This window comes from Orycteropus afer, unplaced genomic scaffold (genome assembly GCF_000298275.1).
Source record: "Orycteropus afer afer isolate SDZICR_OR568_19922 unplaced genomic scaffold, OryAfe1.0 scaffold00298, whole genome shotgun sequence".
In the NCBI taxonomy this organism is placed as follows: Eukaryota; Metazoa; Chordata; class Mammalia; order Tubulidentata; family Orycteropodidae; genus Orycteropus; species Orycteropus afer.
The window spans coordinates 2,652,180-2,662,077 of NW_006921885.1; positions in this window are offsets into that span (position 1 = coordinate 2,652,180).

Consider the following 9,898-nt stretch of genomic DNA (forward strand, 5'->3'; position numbering starts at 1 on the left):
GTAGGGGCAGGAATGACTGCTATTCTTTATTGAATCTGATAAGTAGGCTGGCCCACTGAAAAAACAAAGCTATTCACGTTGCTCTCTTTGTCTTTTTGTCCTTATCTCTGTCTTTCACTCTTTCTCATTCTAAACACTTTCGTTCTCCATTCTGACTGCAAGGAGTCTCAAAGAAGAGACCAGAAGCCAACTCTGCTTTGATCTTTCTCTCTGTGGCATAGTGCCTAAGGCATTTAACTGTTAACCAGAAGGTTGGCAGTTCAAACTCACCAGCCCTCTGTAGAAGGAAGATTGGGCAATCTAGTTCTGTAAAGATTTACCCCTTGGAAACCCAAAAAGGGTCACTATGAGTCGGCATTGACTCAATGGCAGTGAGTTTGGTTTGGTTTTGGTTTCAGATAGCTGGTAGGTAGCATGGGGGGGTGTCTGATGGATGGACACACCCACTCCCTTTCAAAGATTTGGAATAAGGAATAATCAAAGAAGACATTCTTCCATTAAGCTGAGAAAGCAGTAGCCTGGAGCCAAATATAATCTTCTAATTTTATAGATGCACAAACCCACAAAAGCTTAATGAAAAGGAACTTGGAAGGAGAGGAAGATTATCAAATTGCTTTTAGACTTCCTGCTTTGTTACTTTTAGGTAGAGTACATGTGCCAAATTGTATGACTGATTGAATGGTTTCCCTTTATGACATTGTTAATCATCATAATTATAACATATTTGTGTAGGACTTTACAGTTTTAAAGCATTTTCATATTCCTTATCTTATTAGATCTTCACAACAAACTTGCCAGAAGAATGGTCCTCTCCTTGAAAAGGCTGTTTTCTTTGAACATAGAGCTTCAACAAGGGACATATGAGGAACACTGAGGGTAGAAGGGAACACTTACACAGCCAGGTTAGGTGAATCCAGGGACCTGAACAGAGATATCACCCAGCCCCTGGCTCTACATACCAGGGTGGGAGTAACCACACTTCAATCAACTTAGTATAACATCACGTTACTACTACTACTCACTGCCATTGAGTCGGATCCGACTCATCATAGTGACCCCTCCTTGGGTTTTTGAGGTGGTATTACTATGGACGTAGATTGCCCAATCTTCCTCCCAAGGAGTGGCTGGTGTGTTTGAACTGCCAGCCTTCTGGTTAGCAGTCAAATGCCTTAGGCACTACACCACCAGAGCTTCTAACTTCACGTTAGTCCCACTGAATCACTCTGCTAATCAAAAGGTCACATCCAACAAGCCAGTATCAATCTCTTGCATTTCTGACCCAATGGGCACCAGGTGAAAGCTCCCCTATCTCATCTACCAATATCATTCTCTGTGGAGTTTTATTATTAATTGTTAGTATTCCTCAGCTCGGGCCCTAGCGCTGGAAGTCTTGAACTGTTCTAAGAATTTATAGATCAGTTCCTCCAGAGTCCTACAGACAAGGCTGATGGGGATTGGAGCAACTCCATTGCTTTTGGTTCTTGTACCCAGCTGCAATGCTGAATGTATGTACCTATACTTATTAACTGTGGAACAACAGAACACCTCTTAATCCCTATCCCCCTATGAGTACGGCAGTATATTGTTCTCTTAAGGAAGTAGATTGCCCAGTCCTCCTTCCGAGGAGTGGCTGACGGGTTCGAACTGTGAGCTTTCTGGTTAGCAGTCAAATGCCTTAGGCTCGGACTGTCTAGCTCCACTATATATAAAAGAAATAGAAAACAAAACAAGAAAAAACAAGTTGTTGCCATGGAACCAACTCTGACTCATGATGACCTTGCTTCCACTGAATTTCAAGGTCATTGAAAGTCAATGTGAAACTGTGTTTGTTAAGAACTGTTGCCCTGTATATATACATGGGGTGAGTTCTGACCACCAGGTTTAGAGCATACGACTTTACTTTCTTACCATGGCTGCTTAGAAAATAGGTGAACGTAAGCAAGGCATCAAATTGTCTTTCCTGGAAGTTTGGAAATTGAATGGATAGATGTTTGCTATCGGATTTTATGAGGCCTTTGAACTGATGACAATTAAACTTTGGAGTCAGGGCCACAATACTTAGCTGTATAAACATTTAGCAGAGAATAAAGGGAGAAGCAGAAAGCAGGGGCAAGGAACAGAGATATGAGACACCACCCAGCTGGGCAGGCAGCAAGAGCAGCTGCCTAGTTTCTTAACTGCATTTTAGTTCCTGGCTCCAGATACACAAGAAACCCAGACTCATTATACTTCTTGCCCTTGGATTGCGTAACGCTTCAGGATTCTTTCCAATAAATTCATCTTTTGGCTTATGTTGAGGAGGGTTTCTAATACTTGTTGTTCAATGAGATTTTACTTGAATGTTCTGGAAAATGTTGTTAGCTGCCATTGAGTTGTCCTCAACTCTTGGTGACTCCATGCACAAGAGAATAAAATGCTGCCCAATGCTGTGCCATTCTCATGGTCAGTTACAGATTGGACTGTTAGGATTCAAAAGGTTTTCAAGATCGCCAGACCTTTTCTCCTAGTCCCTCTTGGTTTGGACACTTCACTGAAACCTGTTACATATCATAGCAACACACTAGCCTCCACTGACAGAAGAGTGGTGACTATGTTTGGGGTACGAGTTGTATTAGAGCTTAAACTCTAAAGCACTTGAGGTTGTGGACGGCTGTGGTCTGCAGTGGGAACCCTAACTCCATTTTGAGGCTTGACATAAGTTTCAGACACCATTTGGGTTCTTTCTGACCATTAAACCAGCATTGTTACTATGCATAGGCAAGTTGCAGGTTAAACCTAGGGAGCAGCAGTTTGTCTTGAAGAAGAATGTGGTTGAAAGTAGAGTATGCTCCCACAGAGAACTAGAGAACTTGCCTGAGGGTGTCCCTTTTAATTTAAATTAAGGTTGGGGTTTTGGTATTGTTTGGTAGCCACCTTGTGGCTAAGACTCAGGCTGCGTGGTCATGAGTCACAGCCTATCTGGACCACTACCACCTAGCCATTACCATTGGTTCAAGGTCCAGAACCAATCCTGTAACCCTTTACTATCTTCAGTTACCAATGATGGTCTTTTCCCTTTTTCTGTAGTCCTGCCTGCTGCTGCTGCTGCTGCTGTTGTTGTTGTTATGTGCCGTTGAGCCAGACTTGGCTCATAGCGACCCCTCCTTGGGTCGATCTGCCACCTATCATGAATTTGTGATGATTCTCTGATTTTTTCAGTCATATATAATTAGCCCCATGGCCCCGACTCAGTGGATTCCATTCAGCTTTCAGTACTGGATGGTTGTCTTTTTTTGTGTTTGTCCTGTCCTAGGCTTAATAAAAGTGTCTGTGTTGCACCTGTTTGAATCTGGAGTCTCTTTTCCCCTATTAAAGAGTCAAACTCAGGTCTCCTTCATGGAAGAAAATAATTCTACCACTGAAGCACCACTGTCCTCATTCTGGAAAATGCTTCCTTGAATTATCTTCTCCAAGCATTTATCTTTCGATTGGCTAGGTGGAGACACTACCACTTCTGTGGCTGTGCACACCCTCAGCTGCACGCATCTTATTAGATCTTCATGTCCTGGAGCCCCTTCTGCGTGGCTGGGAGACTCCGCCTTCCTCAGTTTTGCCTGGCCTCCCCTTTTCTTCATCCTGCCACTCCCTGGGAAGAGGGCAGCACCCGGCCTGTTATGTGGATAAGTTATCCTCATTGACACCCATCTCATAATTCCCCTGTGCTGCTGCATGCCCATTTCCTTTTTCTTTTGCAGCCGCCCTGTCACTCATTGTTTGCTAATGACTAGTTGGCAGGCACAGAGAAGAGAAGTGGCAGCCAGCCTGGCCTTCAGACTGGAAAGAAGCATGTTTTCTAGAGAATGGAAACATTATTTGGTAAGAAGCACGTTCCAGCACTGAATATTTCTCTTTCAAAGTCCTGCTGGGCGCCTTCTGTCTCCCAGTGTCTGCACTTTCTTTTGTCATTTCCTCCCACCTCCTTCCCAGATGGAGACTGGCAGGGCCGTCTTATTTGAGGCTGGGGCTCCTCAAAGGCGGGTGTGGGCTACAGGGAAGACTCTAACATGATTTCTGGGAAGCTAAATATTAGAGTAATTGTAATCATAAGAAACTTCTGTGCTACCATTTAGAAATCTTTGAAGCCCTCTCAGATTTTTCTAGAGAAAGCCAGTCATTAGCAAGAGATAGTGGATTCTCTCTAATCTTCACTTAAAAAGGAGTCTCCTAAACCTGTAGAGTAAAATTACCCTTATCTTGTATTTAATATTTGTTTCAGAGAAGGACCAGACAGACTCTTGACACCATTTCTCTCATTATCCTGTTCACTTGGCCCCATGGTTCACCCACCTTGTTCGTAAAAGCTGGACAGCAGGGGCCAGCTTTCCCAGGCCAGACCATACACTGTCGTTTAGATGGAGAATTATGTTGCAAGCTTCGACAACAATGTTGAGTCTTCATTTATTATCCACTATATACCAAGCAAGGAGCTCTGGTAGCCTAGTGCCTAAGGCACTTGACTGCTAACCAGAAGGCTGGGGATTCAAACACACCAGCCAGTCCTCAGAAGGAAGGTTGGACAATCTACTTCCGTAGGGATACCGCCTTGGAAACCCGAGGAGGGGTCACTGAGTCAGGCAGGACTCCATGACACATAACAACAACAACAACATATACCAAGCAAAGGAGCTCTGGCTGTGCAGTAGTTAAAGCATTCAGCTGCTAACCAAAAGGTCTGGCGGTTGGAACCCACCAGCTGCTCTGCGGGAGAAAGATGAAGCAGTCTGCTTCAGTAAAGATTTCCAGCCTTGGAAGACCTATGGGGCAGTTCTTCTCTGTCTTGTAGGCCGCTATGAGTTGCTATGAGATGTGATGGCAGTGGGTTTTGGGTTTATATACCAAGCAAAAAAAACCAAAACAAAACTCGCTGCCGTGGAGTCGGATCTGACTCATAGTGATAGCTCCTTGGGTTTTCGAGGCGTTATCACTACGGAAATAGATTGCCCAACCTTCCTTCCCAGGAGCGGCTGGTGGGTTTGAACCTCCAGCCTTCTGGTCAGCTGTCAAATGCCTTAGGCACTATGTTGTTGTTGTTGTTATGTGCCGTCGAGTCGGCCCCGACTCATAGCGACCCCTCCTTGGGTTTCCGAGGCAGTATCACTACGGAAGTAGGATTGCCCAACCTTCCTTCCGAGGAGTGGCTGGTGGGTTTGAACCGCCAGCCGTCTGGTTAGCAGGCAAAGTGTCTTAGGCACTATGTAGTGGGGTTATATACCAAGCAGCCTCCAAAAAATCCATTCAAAACGTTGCTCAGGTTTGTGCAGTTCATAAATGCTTCTCCGCCAGTAGAGGGCGTTGCATCCCTGATTTTTTTTTTTTTTTTTCTCCTCTTCCATTATCTAAGCGAAAGCCTAGGAGAGCAAATGACTTTTAGGGTCACACTTTGTTTTCCACTCGTAAATAACAACACCAAAACAAAAAGCTCATCTGTTGAAGACAAGTAGTCAAAAAAAATATTAGTAAATGCCAAACAGGCAGCTAGCACAGAACTCTTCTATTCAGTGAACTGGGGCTCAATGGCTTCTGGTGACTGTATTTCTTACACTGCTTGCTAAGGTTAGAAACGAAGTGGCACAAAAATGCAGCAAGGGCCTCTAGCTGGCGAGGAGCAGTGGGTAATATATTTGTTTGTACTATGGGATTGCAGTTCTACTAGAAGGAACACTTGACATTTTGATGAGTGCCTCCAGGGAGAAAAGGTACTAACTTCAGAACTTAGTTTTAATTATACTAAGGAGATTACATTATTCAGAAGCATCCCACTGGTAAGGTGCAACATTTCCTGAAACAGTTTAGTGGAAAATGCCACATTAATCAGTTCAATATTTCACTCAGAAGGCTTAATGATGGGAGAAGTTTAAAGTACCATGGCACAATAATGCAGAAGGGAAAAGAAAATAAAAAGTAGAGTTCACGTAGAGAAAAAAGCTTGAATAGTTGTTAGTCCCTCTTGTGTTGTTCCCCATTAAAAACTGGCTGGCTGTGGTAAGAACCCAGTAGGGATCAAGATGTGGGAGCCCACCATTCCTGAAACAGAAGGACCCCAGAAAGGCAACAAACACTATGTGAGAGAAGTTTGCTCTGTGAAGCCATGTTCTCCACAGAGCTGTTCTGCCACACCTAGGAAGTTGACCATTGCTCCTCCGTTAATTGGTCCAGGTTGATGATCTCATCTAGCTATACAAAAGATCTTTGTCAATACATGCCATTTAATGTCAAGGGAGATGGGAAAACAGATTTTGGAGCATCCTGTCTTCTTATTCTCACTGTCTTCTCTAACTCATATGCTAGTCAGCAGCTCTCGTCTTCAAAGTGGAATGAGGATCTGATCTGAAAGTCTGAAAGGTTTGTTCTTAGCAGATAAGGGTCTTACCTGAAAGATGTCCAATGAGAGTGTACTAAGATGGTGAAAGACTGAGTGATGATGAATATTGGAAATTCAATTCTCTCTTAGTGTTTGTAAACATACAAATCAGCATGATAGTTACTCAACTTAGAGGAAAAATTAAAAAAAAAAAACACCCAAAGTAATCAAGATCAATTGTCATAGAGCAGTAGTCCAGGAAACAATTGTAGAGGCCTTTGTGGCCTCAAGGCTGAAGCCAGTGAGCGTTACTGGTTATAGGGCAGAAGCTGTCACTGCCTGAGTGTATGTTTGTTTAGAAATTTTATCCAAGTGCTAGTTTAATTTTTCTTTTGCTTTCATCACAAAGAAGTCCAACTGCCTTGCATTAGAAACTAAAAATCAATATTAAAGTAGCATAGAATGTATACTCACTGCTGTTGAGTTGGATCCGATTCATAGCGACCCCTCCTTGGGTTTCTGAGGTGGTATCACTACAGAAGTAGATTGCCCAATCTTCCTTTGAAGAAGTGGCTTGTGGGTTTGAACCGCCATCCTTCTGCTTAGCAGTCCAATGCCTTAGGCACTATGCTAGCAGAGCTCCCCCAGAATGTATACCAAGTGACATCTCCCTGCCGTGTGTCTTTTCTCTGTTACTTAGTAAACATTCTCACAGAATTTCGCTGTGTATGTGCTGAAAGCTCCCTCCAGCTTTGTGTAGCAGATCCACACTGGTTTTGCCTTCAAACCTCACTGCTTTCGCTGATGACACTTCTTTTCTTCCAGTTAGTCACCTGATTTCTTTCACGGATGCTGGTCTCTGTGTGGCTTTACTCTGTGTTATTTCCTTTTCCCTCTAGAACACTTTCTCCATTGAAGAAGTCTAACCTTAGTGTTCTCTGAAATACTGGCTTTCTTTTACTAAGGCAAGAATTTCTGATCTTTTGTCATAGCATTACTCCACTTTTGCCCTGTTCATATGCTTCTGAGATACTATCAAATCAATATAACGTACATTTATTTTTTAAAAAAACCATAGTGGATCTGGATTTTCTTAAATAGTGTACAACAGCTGATAAGATTTTTAACAACATCTCAGGAAAACCAGTAAGTATGATTTCACCGTTAGAACCATTATTTAAATAAACTTCTTGCTCTCCATTTGATTCTGACTCATGGTGACCCCATATGTGTCCCATTAGAACTGTGCTCCATAGGATCTTCAAAGGCTGATATTTTTAGAAGTTGATCGTCATGCCTTTCTTCCAGGGTGCCTCCAGTGGACTCAAACCTCCAACTTTTTGGTTAGCAGACAAGCGCTTAAACGTTTGCATCTCCCAGGGCTGACACATAGCACACCTGTTTGAAGGAGATAGAAGTATGAGTGCTCTACTGGTAGTCTGGGACTTTATCACTCTCTTGATGGTGTTGGGAAATCATAGCTGCTGTTACTATTCTTAAGGAGCTCTGGTGGTGTAGTGCGTAAGGCATTAGACTGCTAACCAGGAGGCTGGTGGTTCAAACCCACCGGCCACTCCGAGGAAGGAAGACTGGGCAATCTACTTCTGTGAAGATTTATCTCCTTGGAAACCCAAAGGGGTCACTATAAGTCAGAATTGACTCAATGGCAGTGAGTTTTTTTTGCGTGTTTGGTTACTATTCTTATGTTGCTTTCTTTGCTATCACACAAAGGTTTTTGTTAAGGTTCAGGCTAATTCTTCAAATTACATTGAATGCAAAATCTTTGATTAGCTAATTTTGGGCTTTGCATTTGTTCCTTCTTGCCAGCCCTGGGGCGTGGTCCTGATGATGAAACCCCTGGGATTACCACCTATTTTCTTATCTTGATCACTGTTTTCTGGTTTTAGGATTTCACTCTTCGAATATCGTTAACTGCCTCTACAGATTTTTGCTGGGTGAATTTTCTGAGCCTCATAACTATGACCTGTTGCCATTGAGTTGATTCCAATTCCTGGCGACACCACGTGTTACAGAACAGAACTGGGCTCCAGGGGGTTTTCAATGCCTGAGTGATCACCAGGACATTCTTCCACAGCATTGCTGGGCGGGTTTGATTTGCCAGCTTTTCAGCTAGCAGCTGATTGCAAACTGCACATGCCACCCAGGGACTTTCTTATAACTGTAGACCCCAGTCTTAACACAAAAGGTAAGAAAGTGTGGAACATTGTATTATAACAAAATTAGAAAACAAAATTCTAAATGTTAAGTCACCTAGGAGTTTCTGGGTAAGAAATTGTAGGCCACAGTCAAACTATGTGAGCTATGGAATGATCATTAACTCTTATAACAAGATTCAATGGCACTGCACACGATGGTATCAAGTTATCTTTGTGGGTTTACAATAGCTGACTTTTCATTTAATTCAATGATTCTAGCGGGAGAAAAAGATAAAGAACATCTCACTCAGGCCCTGTGCAGAGGGGGATCTGGGTTTTAATTCTGTGACTGTCCTTCCCCAGTCTCTGCTCTACAGTTACCTTTTATAAATTTATGAATTGTTGCTGGCTCTTGTTATAAACTGGTGCTGGCTGATGGTCTGACCTCCTCCTGAGCAGATATTCTCTTTTCCTCTTATTTTTTTTTTTATCTTTTAGGATGTGATTTCACTACCACTATAATAATAGTCATTTACCAAGGCTTGTTATCTGCCTCTTATTGGACAGTGTTCATCTGTTCTTAAAAATCAAGGTCAGGAGAGCTCTGGCCTTCCAAATAATTTCCCACAGCTCTGGGCTTTCAAAACTTCCATTTGACTCACACTCTGATTTATCCCTGTCCATCTCTGACTGTTGGGAGCACTGGTAGCGTAGTGCCTAAAGCACTTGACTGCTAACCAGAAGGCTGGTGGTTCAAACCCACTAGCCACTCCTCGGAAGGAAGGCTGAGCAATCTACTTCCGTAGTGATACCGCCTCAGAAACCCAAGAAGGGGTCACTCTGTGTGGGAAACGACTCGACGGCAGTTGAGTTTTTTGAGTTAACATCCTCCAAGTTAATCCATGTTATGTGGTGTTTTGCAGATTCTACATTAGTAGAATTAGTTGCATAGTGTTCCACTGTGTGTATGTATCATTGGGTTATCCATTCTTCTGTTGATAGGCACCTAGATCATTTCCATCTTTTTGCTATTGTAAATAGTGGTTTGATGAAAAAGGGTATGCATATATCTGTTCTTGTCTTGACTCTCATTTCTTTAGGATATACCTAGTAATGGAATTGCTGGATCAAATGGTATTTCTAATTTCAACCTTTTAAGGAATCACCATACAGTTTTCCACAATGGTTGCATTATTTTACAGTCCCACCAGCAGTGTATGAGAGTCCAAATCTCTCCACATCTCACCAGCATTTGTTATTTCTGTCTTACTGAACTTTGCTGTTAGTGCTGGGGTGAGATGGTATCTAATTGTTGTTTTGATTTGCATCTCTCTGATGTCAGCCATTATTTTCATAGTTCTACTCTGACATACAAGGGGTCTTCCTGAACTGAAGTCGACTG